Below are 21,827 nucleotides of genomic sequence, written 5' to 3' on the forward strand. Positions count from 1 at the left end.
CAATGAAGTCGCCATCGATGTTTTTTAGAGGGAAAACATGAAAATCCATTTTTTTTAAATATGGTTGATTTGCTCAAAAATAGAAATTGAGTTTAGGAGTCGGTTACGAATAAGGAAGGTACTGGGCGCCTCATACCGCCTGTTATAAAAATGGTACCTAGATCAATTATGTGGATATTTATTCAAAACATTAATTTTACCCCTACATTATTAAACAAAATAAAGTAAGACAAAAAAACTTTTTTTTTTATTTTTTGTGCCTGACAAGAAAATATCTGCTCCTACGTATCTCTAGCTGCAATAGAGAAATCAATGCTACGTAGTTCTTTCAGAAAATATTTGTTTAATCAATATTCTTTTTTTTTTTTAAATAAGATAAGATAACGTGATAGGGCACGAGTCCCTTAGTGCATTATCCCCTCCATGACTTAATTAAATTGTTTTGAAAATGTCAAATTGAGATAACGCTATAGGACACAAGTCCCATAGTGCACTACCTCTCATTGATTTGATTATGAAAATGTCAATTTAAGATAACGCGACAAGACACAAGTCCCATAGTGCACTACCTCTCATTAATTTAATTAAGAAAAATCATATTGCATTTCCATATATTTAACACATTATTGATTCATAAAAGAGAATAATAATTAAAAACTAATATAATAAAGAATAAATAAATAAAAACATATATATTAATACAAAACAAAATAAAAAAATAAAAACGAAAATAGTAACTAATAAACATAAATAAGGGAAATTTGGGGATTTCGGGGTTAGAGTTTTGAAATTGATTTGGGAACTTAGGGTCAAATGAATTTGGTGACTAGGGTGTGAAATTAAATTGAGATTAGGTTGAAAATAAATCAATTTGGGGTTAGGTCTCAAAATCAATTTGGGAATTGGGTTTCTAAAATCAATTTGGGGTTTAGGGTTAAATTAAATTGGGATTTAGGGTTAGGGAAGTAACCCTTTTGCTGGAAGGGGTTGATGGAACATTGCTACCACCGCCGGCAGCGGCGCAGCCACCAATAATGGCAGTCTGACCGCGAGACGTGACCGCGGGTGACGGTTTGTCACCCTTGGACAGTATAGTCCAACCAGCCATGATGCTGGAGACATGCAGCCCTCCCTGGCCGTCGTCCGGTAATCACTGTGGCAGCAGTGCACCACCATTGCTCATTGTTTATTAACAATAAACAAAAAAAGAACACAATGTACTCTTATTTCAACAAAATACAAACATACATTCAACAATAAACGTTAACAACATAAATAAGATGATGAGAAAAAAAGAAAATGAACCTTCAAGAATATGTAGAAGAAGAACAATGGAATGCTTTGGGTGTTTTCTCTTCTCCTCCTCTCTTTCTCTCTTTTTTTCTAAATAAGGGTTGCCTCATTTTTCAATTTTCAAAATAAGGGTTGCCTCATGATGGTGGTCAGGTGTGAAGAGAGACCACAGGAACACACGGATAATGAGGAACTCTGGGTCGAAAATAGGATGAGACTACTTGGGGTCAAGACACAATCACGATCCCACTGGGGGGTCAGGTGTGAAGAGAGACCACAGGAACACACAGATAATGAGGAACTCTGACTCAAAAATAGGATTATAACACATGGGGTCAAGACACAATCATGACACCACTGGGGATCATGTGTGAAGAGAGATCACAGGAACACACAAATAATGAGGAACTCTGGGTCGAAAATAGGATGAGACCACTTGGGGTCAAGACACAATCACGAGACCAATGAGGGGTCAGGTGTGAAGAGAGACCACGAGAACGCATGGATAATGAGGAACTCTAGGTCGAAAATAGGATGAGACCACTTGGGGTCAAGATACAATCACGAGACCACTAGGGGTCAGGTGTGAAGAGAGACCACTGGAACGCATAGATAATGAGGAACTCTAGGTCGAAAATAGGATGAGACCACTTGGGGTAAGACTTTCGGCCATGCATGCATATGATGATGCGAATGCATATGATGCATGAGTAAGGTGAAGATGTATGTATAATGGGTTACACATATGTGATTAACTTAATTATCATTTTGAGGTTTGCTCGAAACCATCGCGCTTCCTCTGCGAAAAATAACTAATCCAACCAAAATCGATCATGTCTTAATTCTTCCATTTTCTAGGACCACAAGATCTATTTTGGATATTTCCTTCCATTGCCACTAGAAGACATAACAATTCCTTTCTCCCTTGACATACACATCGGGTTTAAGATTCGATGAGTTTAGTATCCTGAGCCACTGGTGAAACATATTGTCGTAAAAGTTATTTGATCATGAAGTTTGAATATCATATTTATACAACTTAAGATTTATCTAAGTAAACATACATGCACATGGGTAAGATAGGGAAATGGATGAACTTTCTTCTATTGATATTCAAAGAGTTTTACACGAGGAGGTTCAAGAGTATGTACGCCACACATGACAATTCAAGCTACAAAATTTATGCAAATTTGTTTGCCCTAGTATAAAACAACTGCTTATCCATCAATCAATCGCTTATGATGATCGAATAACTGAACCGTTGTGCCATGCTTGTTTGATTCTTCCAAGAAATACCATTGCCTTCTACATTGCTCGCAACTCCCATGATCCGCAAGTGTGGCATCAGTTTGACACATGTGTGACAGTCTTGCAAGAGAAACACGTTTCATATTTGCCTTAACTTTTGCTTAGGTCGCCCTTGTAGGTTTTCAACCTAACATGCTTTTGTTTGTGCCCTAATTTTTTCTTATGTCGCCCTTTTGGGGTTTCAACCTACCAGGTCCCTTTTTTATTATCTATTTTTTTAGGCGTAGAATCTCTTGACTGCATCTGTGTTCACAAGTCTGGGTAGAACATTGGCATCCATGTCTTGCAAGACTAGAGCTCCTCCCGAGAACGCATTCTTGACAATATAGGGACCATCATAGTTCGGAGCCCACTTTCCACGAGTATCTTCCTGATATGAATACCCCAAAAATATACCGTCATCAACTTTTGAATCAAATTTACTTAAAGTTGTTTTTCCATTATTTAATATAAAGCATTTACACCCAAAAGCATGAAAATGAGAAATATTAGGTTTTCGGCCTTTTAAAAGTTCATAAGGAGTTTTTGAAAAAGTAGGCCTTAAGAGTATACGATTTATCACATAGCAAGCTGTATGCACTGCATTAGCCCAAAAATATTTAGGAATCTTGTTTTCGTTTAGGATGGTTCTAGCAAGCTCCTCTAAGACTCGATTCTTCCTCTCAACAACTCCATTTTTTTGAGGGGTACGAGGGGCTTAGAATTGATGCATAATACCATATTTATCACAAAATTTATCAAATTGATGGTTTTAAAATTCACCACCATGATCTGATCGAATATATACTATCTTATGATTAAACTAGTTTTGGATTTGCTTGGTAAGGTTTTTGAAAGACTTGAAAGCATCGCTCTTGGACAATAGAAATAATGTCCATGTGAATCTAGAGAAATGGTCAACGATTAATAAAGCATAAAAGCTACCACCAAAACTCATAACCTGTGATGGTCCAAACAAGTCCATATGGAGAAGCTCCAAGGGTCTTGTTGTGGATATCACATTCCTTTTAGCAAAATAGTTTTTAACTTGTTTACATTTTTGACAAGTATCACAAGTTTCATGAGTTTTAAAATCAAGTTTTGGTAGCCCATCAACCATATTATTTTTAGACAATTTATCTAAATGTTTTACATGAATATGAGTGACGCGCCTATGCCAAAGCCAGATGTCATCCTCTTTAAATATAAAACTTTTTGAAAATAGAGTAGTGACATCCTCCAGATTAACCATATAGATATTATTTATATGATATCCGAAAAACTTAACTTTATTAGATATATTGTCACGAATAATACAACACTCAGAATCAAAAGATACACAGTTACCTTTATCGCATATTGTCATGAAGGGTCCGTTGACTATGGATTCCCAAATATCCGAGTTGATGACCTCTATAAAGATTTTCATGCAAACTTTCTAGTAGGTATATCCTTCACCACTGAATACGGGAGGGAGGTTAATGGATGCGCCATCACCGCCAAAGGGGTTGGTGGAACCCATTTAATTTCCCTTAAGGATCACGCGTATACGGTTGAGTTAGCACGACGTACTAGCTCTGATTCCACTTGTTAGGTATCAGTGACATAATACACCTAGAAGGGGGGTTGAATAGGTGTCGCGGTTTTCACTTACTGCTATTTGCACCAAAGCTCTATTCTGGAAAATCACCCAGTTAATCGATTAAAGACTGCCTTAATTGATTAAGTCGCGCATAATTAACAGGTTATGAATGGCTCAATTATACAGCCACTTACAGATTATACAGAAATGATATAGTAGATATATTTGAACAGAAATGATATTTATATGGCAGAGTTATTATATTCAAAATATTAGCTACAATAGGCAATTAAATACACTTTAAAACAATAAAGAGATAAGGGTAAGAAACAACCAGCAAGAAGGTTTTTATACTCGTTTTGCGGTCCACTACAAAACTATATCCAGTCCTCCCTTCTGATCTGAGAGATTTTCTTCACTAAAAATTGAAGCCAATGTAACTTACATACACACTTCCAATTACAAGACCTTGAATTCTTGAATTCCCAGAACCTCTATCTTGGTTTGACCTTACCCAATCGCCTAGGAAAACCTTTCCTATGATCCAGCCCCAGCCAAGAGTATGTTCTAAAATCAAGACCCCAAGTCTTGGTGAAGACTCTCTGTATCTCATTGGTGGTACGACACTAAGAGACGACATTCCTTGTTACAAAAATCACAACAAAAACAGAATAATATTAAGCACAAAATATGCAACTCAAATATTACAATTAAGAACAAGCTATAAACCCTATACAAATCTTACAAATTATTATGAATATGTATAAGATCAAAATCATGAAGAACATGTAATTTCTACCCTAAGAAATCTCTAAAAGAATTGAAAGAATCATGCAAGAAAGGTAGAATGATGAACACATTTAATCACATGCAATGGATGGCATTTTAATCCCTAAGCATGATACTATCTCTCACTAATATCACATGCAATTCTCTTTGCCTATATGACATACAAAGAATACGAAAATATGCAACTTAGCAATTCTAAAAATGAATGAGTGTATGTATGAAGCATGATGTAACACAGTTTATATAGAAAAACTGTTTTGTGCCTAGTTAATCGATTAAGTGCCCTATTAATCGATTAATGGGCTGTTTAGAATAACCGAATTCTGTTTTTCAGTTATCTATTGAGACTGATTAAAATTGTTTTCATGTTAATCGATTAAAGTCTTACTTAATCGATTAACTGGCATATTTTCAGTTAAAATATTAAATGGTAAACTACCTATATGTTATGCTTATCAACTATACATGTCTTATCATTATGTTATGTCTAAGATGCAGAAATAACATGTATGATTAATTCATGAACATATAATAAGCTAGATGGCATGTCTCATATAAATGATATGATAGTTTTTAGAACTTGTGAGATTTGCATCTAGGTTTACCTAACCTAGACTCAATAACTACGACACATATCTCAGACTCTAGTTTAGACATGAAGCTCTTGAATCTTTGACATGTTGATTTGTTGAGTTATCTTTAAGCTTTCAATAATTCCTTTGTCTTCATCAAAATATAGGCAAACTAAGTGCTATCTTGACACTTTGTACTGTCATCTTCAAAATAGATGGAACCAAAGTAGCAGACATAGATTTTGTAGCCTGCACCTGAACAAGTAAATCATATTGATGTATGATGTTTGCAACAATTGGGTTAGTGCAATCTGATTCAACAACAGAAATATGCAGAAACTCATCAATACAAGAATTACACATTTCAGAATCAGTGTATGTATGACAAGTGTATGAGTCTATCAATGACATAGAATCAAAATCATTAAGAAAATCAGAGATATGCTCATTTGTTAACTCATCAAGTAAATCAATATGAAACACAGAATGGTCCTCAGATGGATGCTTCATAGCATCAAAAATATTAAACCGGACCACAATATCACCAAACTCCATAGCCAATGTTCCAGCATGGATATCTATCTTGGTTCGGGCTGTTCTCAAAAATGGCCTCCCCAAAATAATAGAAACTGTGTTACGGGAGGATCTCTCTTCCATATTGAGAATATAAAAATCAGCAAGAAAAATAAGTTCACCAACCTGAACCCCTATATCAAACCAACAAGGTAGGCAATACTCCTGTTTGCTAATTGAATCACTATCCCATTGGGTTGCATAGGTCCAAGTGAAAGAGATATGAAAACAGACATAGGCATAACATTAATCGAAGCACCTAGATCTAGCATGGCATTCTCAAATTTGCTATTATCTATTATGCAATGTACAACAAATGTACCTGGGTCCTTACATTTTTCAGGAATGTGAGGAACATGTTTACCTATTAGTGCGGAAACATTTATGCCCAAGCTTATACTCTCATTACCTTTGAGCCTCCTCTTGTGAGTGCAAAACTCCTTTAGAAATTTTGCATATCTTGGAATTTGTTTGATTGCATCAAGTAAAGTTATGTTTACCTCTACCTTTCTAAATGTGCCCAAGATCTCCTTGTCTACCTCTTCCATCTTTTTAATTTGAACGGCTCTTGGAGGAAATGAAAGAGGAATGGAAGATGGTTTTGTAGCACTTGTGGAAGGTTCAGTAGCAAGAATTTGTTCACTAGTGTTCTCAGTCTCTTGTAAAATTGGTTGCATCATTTTTTATGCAGCTAGATCAACTTCAATTTGTTTGTCTGGCCTTAGAGTGATGACACTCACATTCTTCGGGTTGACCACAGTCTGAGAAGGTAACTTATCAGAATTCTGAGAGTGCGATGTGTTTAATGAAGTAGCCATCTGTCCCATCTAGGTGGTTAAGTTCTGAATGGAAGACTCTTGTCTCTAAATGGAAGCTCTGGTCTCTTACTAGAATTGCATATTCTGCAATGTCATCTGCCTCACTAATTCTTCTAATGAAGATTCACTAGATGTAGGAGTAAGATTGCTATTCACTTGTTGTTGCCTCTGCTGTTGGATTGGGGGAGGCTCATATGGTCTATTTTGTGCAGCATTATTATTCTGAAATGGTGTACCTAGATGAGGCTGTGAAGGATCATACCATCTAAGATTCAGATGATTCCTCCAACCAGGGTTGTTTCTAATTGATGAAGAATCATAATTCTGTTGCTATTGTTGTAAATATTTGTAGCATATGCCTCAGGATGGTCACCAGTTTTGGGCTCCAAGAGAGAAGGACAAACATCAGCGTAATGGTCAGTTGCAGTGCAAATGCCACAAACTCTTGCTACAAGTGGAGGTTTCTGCTGATTCATGGCAAGTTGAGTGACCAAGGTAACAAGGGAGTCAATTTTTTCTCAAGTTTATCTTGCCTCACCGAATCTGTCCTAACATCATGGACACCTCTGACCACTATAGCATCACTACTTCTTGCATTGAACTAATGAGTGTTAGAAGACATCTTCTCAATCAAACCTCTAGCCTCAAAAGGGGTCATATCTCCAAGTCCACCACCACTAGCAACATCAATGATATTCCTCTATATGTTGTTCAGACCCTCAAAAAAATATTGTATGAGGAGTTGTTCAGAGATCTGATGATGGGGACAACTTGCACATAGTCTCTTGAATCTCTCCCAGTATTCATATAAACCTTCTGCATGTAGTTGTTTGATTCAAAAAATATCTTTTCTGATTGCAGTGGTCCTGGAGGGAGGAAATAATTTTTCAATGAAGATTCTCTTCAGGTCATCCCAACTAGTAATAGAACTATGGGTCAAGTAATACAGCCAATCTTTTGAAGCGCCCTCAAGTGAAGGTGGGAATGCCTTCAGACATATGTGATCTTCATGGAAATCACGAGGCTTCATGGTGGAACATAAAATGTGGAATTCCTTAAGATGCTTATGAGGACATTCACCTGCAAGTCCATGAAACTTGGGCAACAAATAGATTAGTCCAGTTTTGAGCACATATGGCACATCCTCATTGGGATACTGGATACACAAGCTTTCGTATGTGAAATCAGGTGGAGACAGCACCCTTAATGTCCTCTCACGTGGGATTGGAGGTGGTTCAGCCATATTTTCAGAGTATGCGACATAATGCACAAAAACAGCATAATGCATAGAAACAGCAGAATCATTATCACTATCAGGTAGATTAACACTAAGATGAAAAGACTCACTATCTAAATTTAAATTCCTAACTTGTCTAACCAAACTATCAAATGTTCTATCAATTCCAGGATTTATTGGATGCAAAGAGTTAGGATTTCCCCTAGTCATACACTAAATGCAATAGTAAGAACCATGTAGGGCAGTAAGTGAAATACATGTTAAATTTCAATGATCAACCAAAACTTTGCATCCATAAAATCCTCATACCATAGGAAACATCCACAAAAACTTTCAGGACAAAACTCAAAGCCTAACTAATTTAATTAAATGCAACAATATCAAAACAATTGGAAAAATAAACTTGTAAAATAAAAAAGAAATAGTAAACAGACTCTTTTTGGATTTTCAGGGTGGGTTCTATAGACGCAATGCTTAGAGAAAGAATTTTTGGATTTTTCTACCCCAAATGCATATATGATATGTCCAATTCTGATTAACGGTTCCAAAATTATGTCAAAAATAGAAAATCAACAGTAAAACTAGTCACTACTTGTTTGTATCTCACAACCAACAGCAAGGTGGTTGACTATGATGCATCCAGTATTCAGTATCTAATGAAAGAAGTGTGAAAACAAAGTTTCATACAAAAATTCCTACCACAACTATATTAACCAACATACACCTGAATCAACCAACAGACAAATAGCTAAACAAGACAACAAACAGCAAACAGTGAATGCTATAAGAAGATTTTGAAACCCAAACATAATGGTTATTATAAGACACATACTAAACTATACTAAGAACCTTTGACAAGAACCGATAATCCCTGGCAGTAATAGGAAGTAACTCTTAGGTCATTTCCCAAGGATTATCTTTCAAGCAAAGATTCAAACACCTTATACTCAAACACACAAAGGGGAGTTTTGTTGTTGGATTAGTATGAATAATAAGCAAATTCAGAAACAATAAATAAAAATATGATAAAATGACTAAATCTCTTTGGTTCGTTTATTCACAACTCGATCATTGGTTTCAAAAGATTATTTTCAGATTCCAACCATTAACTTCCGAATTTGTTGAGAATCAATTAACTAAGCGATAATCAATTCAAAGTTCTAGAACATAAACCTCTAACTTGGCGAAATCAGTATAAGCATGAAACGGTTAACAAATTCACACGAACTAAGCATTCATGCACTAGAGAGAGTAAATCAACTAAGTGAAGATAAACTCAACCAACCAGTTTCTAAGCAGTGGAATTAAGCAAACCATATTAAAAAATAAGATAGAAGAAATCAACAGTAAAGAAACTGAAAATGCATTAATGACAAAACCTCAAGAGTTGTGATACATTACCAAAAGAACTTAGTCCATAAATTTAGCCTTCCATGGCAATGGAAGAACAAACCAAAAATGAAAAATAAAGAAGTAAACCCTATCAGAGCAAAAGAGAGAAAAATGAAAATGTGTTTTTGTTTCAAAGTGAGGAAAAGTAAAGTGTGTGTTTGGAATGGGGAATCTAAATTTAACCCCTCCAACACACATAAAACCGGATTGGGCCTAAACAATGGGCTCAAAAGCAAAATTAAAATAAAAACAACTCCTAAAATAAAAATACAATCTTCACTTCAACACATATCCTCGACTTCCATAATGCCCAAAAATACCATTGGTGCCAAATGTGATATGAAAATGATAATAGATTTAATCAGGCCAAATAATCTCAAATTAACTCATTTTAGGAATATTAGTCTAATAAAGTCTAAAACACTAAACCATGTGAAACAAAATCAATTAGGCACCAAGAATCATCGATCATGCTAAATTAAGGTTATGAATAGTGTGTAATATATTGCTCATCAGTAACAAATCCTAAAAGAAATACATGACGATGTTAGTTTTTTTTTACATATGTGTAATCAATGCATGCATGACTTGATGAATGTACTTCAGATAATGATGCAATAACATATGCGTCGTGTGAAATTTCCTCATTTTCCTTTTTCTTTTTTTCTTCCTCTTTTTCAGTGTATGATATGCATGTGAATGTCATTTATTTATACTAGCATGTTGACAGACACTCTCATGCCTGTCAACCCGCTTTCCACATATACATGTAATATATACACATGAACTAATCAACATCTTGAACCGTGTTCCATTCTTCAACTTAGGTAAATACAAAATTGATATTATGCACGAAAACTCATAAATACATTTGGGGGCATGAACTAATCAACCTCTTAGAATGTGTAATAAACTTCCACTCAATTATATAAAAAAGAGGAATGAATGTATGAATAAGATAGTCACTTATACCTTTCACTTCGGCATGCAAAACTTCATCAACATCTTCAAGAAAAAGTTTTAAACTTGAAACATTTGACCACTGTTTTCATATAATAGATACTTCAATTTAGAAAGAAAAAAACATGTAAATTTATTCATAACATTTCATGTTTAACATTTTTCTTTATCAAAAGTTTTGCCAATAACTCACTTTGATAAAAAAATATGATCCTGCACTGTTAAATTTTAATGTCAATACTTTTACATCTTCTTTATATTCTACATCCACCCATGAAAAGACTTTTCCATTGAAAAATTCAATGATTATAAAGCATGTGCAAGAAAATACATGGATAAATAAAAATTGGGAATGTAATAATTTTTTTTGACAAAATCAATAACACAATAAAACACTACATAAGATGCACCATGACCATCAAATTATCTATTCTCGTATACTATAGGTACTTACTAATAGAGAAAGAGAAAACATATAATAACTACCGATGAAGTAATTTATAATTGTCTATTTTACCATTTTAAAAACTAACTAACTATATCATTTAGCATTATTAAGTCATAAGCCATACATACTTATTTTAATTAATATATTGAATATAGGGCTATAAATTTAGATAATGGTGTAAAAACTGAACTTCTTGATCTAACCCATCAATGTAAATGTGGGTTGGTGAAGATTCTATTAGAACTGGTTAAGAAAAAGTCATGAGCTTTTCAAGTATCCCCAAGAAAATTAGTATTTTCTTTGTTATACCACCTCGTTACAACACCAAAGGGAGTGCCAATGCATTACTCATCTTGATTGAAGCAACGTTCTCTTCTTATTGAGGAAGTAGTATTCCAGGAACTCTACTTCCTGGTTCAACAACACATCTTCACAATTAACCAATGCAACAACATAACTTTATTAATGTAAACTACAAATAAGATAGAAAAGGGGAAAGAGAATGGTGAATATTTATTTATTGTATTCATTCATGGAATAAATTGTTATCATGAAGTATAATCATTGTTAATTCTCACTAATACATTATTGTAGAAGAGAAGAAACAAAAGGAAAGAATGGAGAAATATCTTTTGGAAGAGAAGGAAGATATAGAATAAAAATGAAAAGTGAAAATTGTGTATAGTGAAAAATGATAGTAATAGTGAGAATATGTGTTTTATTACTTAAAAACTTCCAAAATTGTTAGATGTGTTCATTTTTTTTAACTATTATGTGTGCAATATTTAAACTATTACATGTGCAATATTATATGTTCAATATTTGTATTGTTATGCATTTGAACTGGTAGTTTTTTAAGAACTAATTAACGTGCCAGTTTTTTTAAAAACTTATTAAAAAGGGAGGTTTTCAACAGTTTTAAGAATATGGTTAAAAAGCAATAAAGATGATAGTTTTTGAAAATTAAGTAATAATGTGAATGAACGGAATATTGTGTATATAGTTTTTTGATAGAAAGTATAAGATAAGTGGGTAAAATTGGGAAGTATAAATTACACCATACAAGGATAATTATTTGATGTTTTTGCTTTATTAAGTAGTATATATATATTGAGTGCATGATATGCATATGAATTTTATTTATATATATATATATATATATTTTTTGAGCGCATTATATGCATGTGAATGCTATTTATATATATGCTTTTTTTATTTATAATCAAATGCATGATTGCATGATACGCATATAAATGTTTGTTATGAAATGATTTCTTTTGTAAACCTTCTATCGTGATGGTGATCCTACCAAAAATAAAATAACACATAAAAATTTGTATACTCATGTGTCCTACATAAATGTGTTTGATCCTACAAGGTTTGTTCGGTCTAAAAGACCAAACCCTAGGGTGAAGTTCTAATGTCCATATATGCAGAATTTTGGTGATACTAGACTTCATCTAGGTCCCCAGACTGCCGTCACTAGTGGAAGCTGACGATCCGGATATCACAAATATGACACGAAGATGTACGAGACACCATAGGGGCCATATCCATAATACACAGTAACAATTGAAGTGATACATCAACGCAATACCGAAATGTGCACGAAGGCCCAATGATGATAAGCCAATGTATCCCTAACAATAGGTAAATAGGTCTGGTAGACGGCTGAAAGTAACCTTGCATGATAGTGAAGTGTGTGAGAGATTGTACAAACCTTGATAACGCAAATGAATAAAAACCAATAATAACCCTAGAACCTGTACATGACAATAAAACACAAATATTCTACGTACAATGGTTATTTACAAATAAGTAATAAATAAAGGCGATAACAAAACAAATATATAATGAAACGATAAAATTAACATATTGAACTAAATATCCACACGATTAATCTTAAAAGGCTTCACTCTTAGCTATCCCTAGTAGAGTCATCATGTTGTCGCTACCCCACCTTCGTGGACGTGACGAGAAATACAAATAAATGCAATGGAGTTGACATTGATATTTTTAGAGGGAAAACATGAAAAACCAATTTTTTGAAAACATGGTTGATTTGCTCAAAAATAGAAATTGAGTTCGGGATTCGGTTACGGATGAGGAAGATATTAGGCACCTCATACCACTCGTTATAATAACGGTACCTAGATCAGTTATGTGGATATTTATTCAAAACATTAATTTTACCCTCACATTATTAAACAAAATAAAGAAAGACAAAAAACATTTTATTTTCATTTTTTGTGCCTGGCAGTGAAATACCTGCTCCTACGTATCTCTAGCTGCAATAGATAAATCAAAGCTATGTAGTTCGTTTAGAAAATATTTGTTTAATCATTTTTTTTAAATAGGATAAGATAACGCGACAAGGCACGAATCCATGACTTAATTAAATTGTTTTGATAATGTCAAATTGAGATAACGATACAGGGAACAAGTCCCATATTGCAGTACCTCTCATCGATTTGATTATGAAAATATCAATTTAAGATAACATGACAGGGCACAAGTCCCATAGTGCACTGCCTCTCATTGATATAATTAAGAAAAATCATATTACATTTACATATATTTAACACATTATTGATTTATAAAACACATTATTGATTTATAAAAGAGAATAATAAAAAAACTAATATAATAAAGAATAAATAAATAAAATAGTTATACTAATACAAAAAAAAATATAAAATAAATAAATAAATAAAAACGAAAACATTAACTATTAAACATAAATAAGGGAAATTTGAGGATATTGGGGCTACAGTTTTGAAATTGATTTGGGAACTTAGGGTGAAATTGATTTGGAAATTTAGGGTCAAATTAATTTGGTGATTAGAGTGTGAAATTACATTGGGATTAGGTTGAAAATAAATCAATTTGGGGTTAGATTTCAAAATTAATTTTGGAATTGGGTTTCTAAAATCAATTTGGGGTTTAAGGTTAAATTAAATTGGGATTTAGGGTTAAAGGGAGATAACCCTTTTGATGGAAGAGGCTGCTGGAACGTTGCTGCCACCCTCAGCGGTGGCACAGCCACCAATAGTGGCGGCCTTCCCGTGGGACGCGACCGCAGGTGACATTTTGTCACCCCTGGACAGTACAGTCCAACCAACCATGACGCTGGAGATGTGCGACCCTCACTGGCCACCGTCCAGTAATCATTGTGGCACCAGTGCACCACCAGTGCTCCTTGTTTCTTAACATTAAACAAAAAAATAATCCAATGTGCTCCTATTTCAGCAAGATACAAACACACATTCAACAATAAACGTTAACAACATAAATAAGATGATGAAAAAAAAGAAAATGAACCTCCAAGAATGTGTAGAAGAAGAACAAGGGAATCATTTGGGTGTTTTCTCTTCTCATGTTCTCTTTCTCTTTTTTCCAAAATAAGGGTTGCCTCCTTTTTCAATTTTATGATTAGGGTTCTCTTAGTTTCTAAGTTAGGCTTATATAAGGGGGTGGGGAATTAGGGTTTCTGGTTGGGCCAAGGAGGCCCAACTCACTTTCAAAAAAAAATTTCGCCTTATCCTCACTTAAAAAATGATTTTACTTATCAATTAAATTACTCCCGGTCAAAATTGGGAGTTTACACTTACCATTTTGAATGCTATTCTCAACTATATACAAATCATGTATAGGCGTCCAAAATGGATCAGTATCAGACAATCTACTATCTTTCTCGGGTGTAGTCTTCTTCATCTTATCAATGTCTTCAATGGTTTGATCTTCCATGAACTTCACATCACGGCTTCTAACAACCTTTTTCTCAACAGGATCCTATAATCTGTAGCCAAATTCATCTTCACCATAACTGATAAAGATGCAATGCCTTGTCTTCGATCCAACTTGGACCTTTCATCCTTTCGAACATGCACAAATTTCTTGCAACTGAAGACTCGCAAATGGTCATATATGACATTCTTGCCAAACCAAATCTTGTCTAGCATCTCAACATTCAGAGCAATTGTAGGACTAATATTAATAACATGCACTACCATGTACAAAGCCTCACCCCAGAAATGTTTAGGTAATTTTGCTTCAGAAAGCATGCACCTAACTCTTTCAACCAAAGTTATGTTCATCCTCTCCGCTAAGCCATTAAGCTGAGGAGTCTTAGGAGGAGTCTTTTCATGTCTAATACATTGCTGCTTGCAGTAAATATCAAACGATCCATAATATTCACCACTATTGTCAGTACGAATGCATTTTAGCTTCTTGCCAGAATGTCTCTCAACCAAAACATGGAATTTTTTGAACTTTTCAAGCACTTGGTCCTTTGTCTTCAAAGCGTAGACCCAAAGCTTCCTTGAACAATCACCAATAAAAGTAACAAAGTAAAGTGCACCACCAAATGACTTTACCTTATGTTTGAACATGGTTTGTTGAAAACCATTAGTGAGAACTTTTGGGTGTGAAATATATAAAAAAAGAGTTTCTCCAACATAGAAGAGTTTTAAAAAATAAACAACTCTCAAGTCCCACATTGGAGAGATGAGGAACTTGGAAAAAATCTCAAGTTATAAATAGAAGCCTTCTCCCTTCATATTTTCTTGCCCCAAGTTGAATGCGCTTTCATTCAACCTTTTCTTTCTCCCTCATATTTTCCGCCGATGCATTTCCGACAAACTTCTCCCCCTTTCTTTACGTGTCACTAAGAAATGGCACATGCAACCATATTGTGGGAATTTCAAGAACTCACACTGATAGTCAGTATTGGGGGAAAGAATTGGCACAAGTAGCCATATTCTGGAAATTTTGAGAACTAACACTGGTAATCAGTATTGGGGGAAAGAATTGGCACAGGTAGCCATATTGTGCGATTTCGAGAACTGACACTGGTAGTCAGTATTGTGGGAAGAGAATTGGCACGGGTAGTCATATTGTGGGTAATTTCGAGAATTGGCACTAGTAGACACATTGTGGTGGGTGTATTCGAGATCGGTTCTTACAGTGCAATAAGAATTCGATAATAGAGATCTGGGCTATTTTATCCTGGGGACGGCGTGGTTGATAGTCTGCTTGCACATTTTGGGCAGTGCGACGAAATGTCTTAAAGAGATCGACCTGATCGTGACTCAGCTAGTAAGTACTATTTCGTGCCACTTAGAATTGCTTCAAGCTACGGTAACAACACCTTCAATGGACCACAAACATCAGAATGCACCAATTCAAGCAACTCTGACTTCCTTGAGGGGGGATGCTTCTTAAAGGATACTCTGGTCTGCTTACCAGTCATGCAATAAGAACATTTCTCCAACTCTACACTCTTCAATCCAGGAAGTACATCCATTTTGGCTAAACAATTCAATCCTTTTTAACTAATATGACTGAGTCTGCGGTGCCACAAAGAAGCCTCCATAACCACGACATTCACACTTTCTTTAGTAACCAAAGCTTTTGTCCAATACAATTTATAAATTTTCTCTCCTCTGGCCACAACCAAGTTACCTCTAGTGAGTTTCCAATTTCCAGAACCAAAATGATTATCATAACCACCATCATCAAGCATTTGCACATAGTGTAAGATGTGAAGAACTACCGTGTTGTTATGCAACCAAATATCACCAATACCAACTACCTTTGACACACAATCATCACCCATCTTCAACACTCCAAAATCACTAGAAGTGCAAGATGTGAAGAACTCCTTCCTTGGTGTAACATGCAGTGTAGCACCACTATCATTTATCCACATACTCTCATTTGATACAAGGTTAACTAAATCACGGTCACGAAGAATAATAAGATCGTCACAAGTGGCAGTAGTAACACGATAGTGACACTCCACATTCTTGTATCTGGACTTGCACTTACTTCTTCCCTTTTCTTTATCACCTTTTGGTTCCTTTCTATGACTTATCCCCTTGTTTCTAGTGACAAACACCTCTGATTGAGATGAAGTACCATGTGTCTTCCTTCTCATCTCCTCATTAAGAATACTCCTCTTTATACTCTCCAAAGAGACAATACCATCAGGGGCTGAAGTTGTAATTGAAACTCAAAATATTTCCCAAGAATCTGGTAGAGTATTCATTAGCCATAGTCCCAACACTTCATCAACAAACTTGATACCCATTCCTGATAATTGATCAAGGGCTCATCCTTTCGAACATGCACAAATTTCTTGCAACTGAAGACTCGCAAATGGTCATATATGACATTCTTGCCAAACCAAATCTTGTCTAGCATCTCAACATTCAGAGCAATTGTAGGACTAATATTAATAACATGCACTACCATGTACAAAGCCTCACCCCAGAAATGTTTAGGTAATTTTGCTTCAGAAAGCATGCACCTAACTCTTTCAACCAAAGTTATGTTCATCCTCTCCGCTAAGCCATTAAGCTGAGGAGTCTTAGGAGGAGTCTTTTCATGTCTAATACATTGCTGCTTGCAGTAAATATCAAACGATCCATAATATTCACCACTATTGTCAGTACGAATGCATTTTAGCTTCTTGCCAGAATGTCTCTCAACCAAAACATGGAATTTTTTGAACTTTTCAAGCACTTGGTCCTTTGTCTTCAAAGCGTAGACCCAAAGCTTCCTTGAACAATCACCAATAAAAGTAACAAAGTAAAGTGCACCACCAAATGACTTTACCTTATGTTTGAACATGGTTTGTTGAAAACCATTAGTGAGAACTTTTGGGTGTGAAATATATAAAAAAAGAGTTTCTCCAACATAGAAGAGTTTTAAAAAATAAACAACTCTCAAGTCCCACATTGGAGAGATGAGGAACTTGGAAAAAATCTCAAGTTATAAATAGAAGCCTTCTCCCTTCATATTTTCTTGCCCCAAGTTGAATGCGCTTTCATTCAACCTTTTCTTTCTCCCTCATATTTTCCGCCGATGCATTTCCGACAAACTTCTCCCCCTTTCTTTACGTGTCACTAAGAAATGGCACATGCAACCATATTGTGGGAATTTCAAGAACTCACACTGATAGTCAGTATTGGGGGAAAGAATTGGCACAAGTAGCCATATTCTGGAAATTTTGAGAACTAACACTGGTAATCAGTATTGGGGGAAAGAATTGGCACAGGTAGCCATATTGTGCGATTTCGAGAACTGACACTGGTAGTCAGTATTGTGGGAAGAGAATTGGCACGGGTAGTCATATTGTGGGTAATTTCGAGAATTGGCACTAGTAGACACATTGTGGTGGGTGTATTCGAGATCGGTTCTTACAGTGCAATAAGAATTCGATAATAGAGATCTGGGCTATTTTATCCTGGGGACGGCGTGGTTGATAGTCTGCTTGCACATTTTGGGCAGTGCGACGAAATGTCTTAAAGAGATCGACCTGATCGTGACTCAGCTAGTAAGTACTATTTCGTGCCACTTAGAATTGCTTCAAGCTACGGTAACAACACCTTCAATGGACCACAAACATCAGAATGCACCAATTCAAGCAACTCTGACTTCCTTGAGGGGGGATGCTTCTTAAAGGATACTCTGGTCTGCTTACCAGTCATGCAATAAGAACATTTCTCCAACTCTACACTCTTCAATCCAGGAAGTACATCCATTTTGGCTAAACAATTCAATCCTTTTTAACTAATATGACTGAGTCTGCGGTGCCACAAAGAAGCCTCCATAACCACGACATTCACACTTTCTTTAGTAACCAAAGCTTTTGTCCAATACAATTTATAAATTTTCTCTCCTCTGGCCACAACCAAGTTACCTCTAGTGAGTTTCCAATTTCCAGAACCAAAATGATTATCATAACCACCATCATCAAGCATTTGCACATAGTGTAAGATGTGAAGAACTACCGTGTTGTTATGCAACCAAATATCACCAATACCAACTACCTTTGACACACAATCATCACCCATCTTCAACACTCCAAAATCACTAGAAGTGCAAGATGTGAAGAACTCCTTCCTTGGTGTAACATGCAGTGTAGCACCACTATCATTTATCCACATACTCTCATTTGATACAAGGTTAACTAAATCACGGTCACGAAGAATAATAAGATCGTCACAAGTGGCAGTAGTAACACGATAGTGACACTCCACATTCTTGTATCTGGACTTGCACTTACTTCTTCCCTTTTCTTTATCACCTTTTGGTTCCTTTCTATGACTTATCCCCTTGTTTCTAGTGACAAACACCTCTGATTGAGATGAAGTACCATGTGTCTTCCTTCTCATCTCCTCATTAAGAATACTCCTCTTTATACTCTCCAAAGAGACAATACCATCAGGGGCTGAAGTTGTAATTGAAACTCAAAATATTTCCCAAGAATCTGGTAGAGTATTCATTAGCCATAGTCCCAACACTTCATCAACAAACTTGATACCCATTCCTGATAATTGATCAAGGGCTCCTTGAAAATCATTCAAGTGATCTGAAATAGAAGCTCCATCCTTGTACCTCAAATTCATCAAGGAACTCAACAAGTATAATTTATTATTCCCTGATTTAGAAGCATATAAAGATCCAATTTTCTTCTATAAAGATATTGCATTTTCCTCATTAGCAATATGATTGTAGACATTGTCTTCTACATATAGCCGAATGAAACCAAAAACTTATTGATGTTGAAACATATCTTCACAAATAATAAATCTTTCATTTTTCCTTTACGCAAGTGATAGTTAGTGTCATTCAAACATATCATTTTATGTGTATTTGCCTCCATCATTCAAGCAAGTCAAATAACCTCAAACCCCAAAGAGCTCTGATGCCACTCTGATGGAAAATTCAACACAATAACAATGAAAACTCTAACAGAGTATATGCAGCGGATAATAATTTCCCCAACTTGCTAGAATCTATGAGGAGAATTATCGAATAATGCAGTAACACACAAGGGACACCAGAATATTAACGTGGAAAACCTTTCCAATGTGAAAAGTAAAAACCATAGGCACAAACCAGTCAATCAAGCTCCATTATAATCAAAATAGGAATACAATAGTGTCTAAAAAATACAGCACAAAATGTGCTTAACAATACATCATACAATAGAGCAACAAGCTTGAAAATGAGAATAAGAAAAACCAGAGAAAAAAACCAGAAAAACGACAACTATAACAACTTGTTTTCTACCACCTCGGACGTCGTCTCACCGATCCGTTCATAATGAAGTACTATAAGTTGTGAACCTGCTGTCCAAATTTCAGCCCGATCCAACTGTGAACAAAGATGCAGCCATGATTCTCCCATGGCTGCTCGGAATTGCTGCGGGTTGAGTTTTCTTATCTTCTCTCAGACTTTTCAATTGCCTCTTTTTGCATGAATTGCCCTCACACCCTTGCCACATCTGACCCCTATCTATTAGATTAAGTGGGACAAGTGGGTGTTGCCCAACTGGGTCTTTCTCCATATAGGAAGGGAGCCCAAACCCAACAGCATTGAGTTCGGCACAGTTGGTGTTGTTCTGTTGTTCTAGACAACTATTTACTTCTGATATATCACCGGATAAGAAGTACTCTTGAATAATAGACTGAGTCTTCATCTTGAAATTTCTGACAGTATTATCTTTAATTGAGTTCTTTTCCGGGTCCATGGAAAATGGTTTCAAGGATGACACACACAACTAGCCCTTAAAAGATGCTTTGGATATTAACTGTTGTGGTACTTCGCATGCATTCGGTATGTCAAGTGTTAAGTCATCAACAGTGTCAATCAACCGACTGAACCCTTTAGACATCTGGCTAGAGTTTATGAAACCATCCTCGGCTGCCTCCTTCAACAGGTCTAGTAGTGGACCTTCTACTTGACGCCTCTTCATCGCCATTATAAGAGCACGTTTCACTATCTCATGATGGAAAAAAGGGACTTTCAAACCTTTGATACATCTAGAAACTTATTTCTTATCACCACTCACTACATACTCTTTCAAAAAATTGTTTATCCTAACCTTCACATCATCAACTGTCATATTCTTACTACCTACCCAGCGCCTCTCTATGATTTCCACGTGCAAAGGTGCTGATAGATAGTTATTCTCATCTTTTTTCAATACCTCAACCCCTTTCGAATCTTTCGATAAGGAAGCCATATGTTTCTTCAAAAATGCAGGGGGGGAGTATGTCATCAACCACAGCCCTGACTAAGAAAAGTGCTAGTACATCAACTGTATCTGGTATATCTACAATCAAATCATCAGACATTTCTTTTTCTTTGTCATGCATGTCCATTGAGATAGAGACAAGCTTTTTGACAAAATAGTATCCATACAGCGGTTTTCCGAGTTCTCTAATTTCATTTATTGTTGCAACAACATCATCAGTGGTAAAGTATTCTTCGACTATTATTGTATTTTTTTTCTTGTAATCATCTAGATCTGTGTGTTAAAATAGTTGAGCTTTTGTTAATTGGTTAGTTAGTTTGGTTAGGATAGTTAGTTTTTCTATCCTTTATATAAATGATTCAATGTAATTTTTTTTTTTCATCTATTCAATATTCAATAAATGATATTCTCTTCTCTCTTCTTTCTTGATTCATCATGAAATCTTTTTCATGCCTCCTACTATTTTAATATGGTATCAGAGCATAATTATTTCTCTATAGCTTCCACTTATACTTCTATGAAGAACTTCCATCTCAACTTGCTTATCCAAAGGCTATGTTCTTCACAAAAATGATCTTTGTCAATTTGGTTGGTTGTGCTCTATTCTTGAAAGATGTTTGAAGTTTTAGCCAACGTTTGTTTGAAGTGGCTGAATGCATCTCCATCTTCCACATCCTGAACATATCTTCGAGTATATTTAGCATTGTTATTTGTTTTCTTGGTTAATGTTCTCCGGAAATTGATATGGATGCATTCAAGCCAAGCATTTGAGATGGAAATTATAGCTCAAGATCATGAGTGCAATCTCAAGTCTTAATCATCAAGTAA

At 35.4% G+C, this 21,827-nt stretch overlaps 1 pseudogene; it reads right to left on the reverse strand.

Moving 5' to 3' along the window:
- Nucleotides 1-17,701: 17,701 nt before the first annotated feature.
- LOC109338623 lies at nucleotides 17,702-21,272 on the reverse strand (annotated as a pseudogene).
- Nucleotides 21,273-21,827: the final 555 nt, after the last annotated feature.

The sequence above is a fragment of the Lupinus angustifolius genome, unplaced genomic scaffold, assembly GCF_001865875.1.
Source record: "Lupinus angustifolius cultivar Tanjil unplaced genomic scaffold, LupAngTanjil_v1.0 Scaffold_32_43, whole genome shotgun sequence".
In the NCBI taxonomy this organism is placed as follows: domain Eukaryota; kingdom Viridiplantae; phylum Streptophyta; class Magnoliopsida; order Fabales; family Fabaceae; genus Lupinus; species Lupinus angustifolius.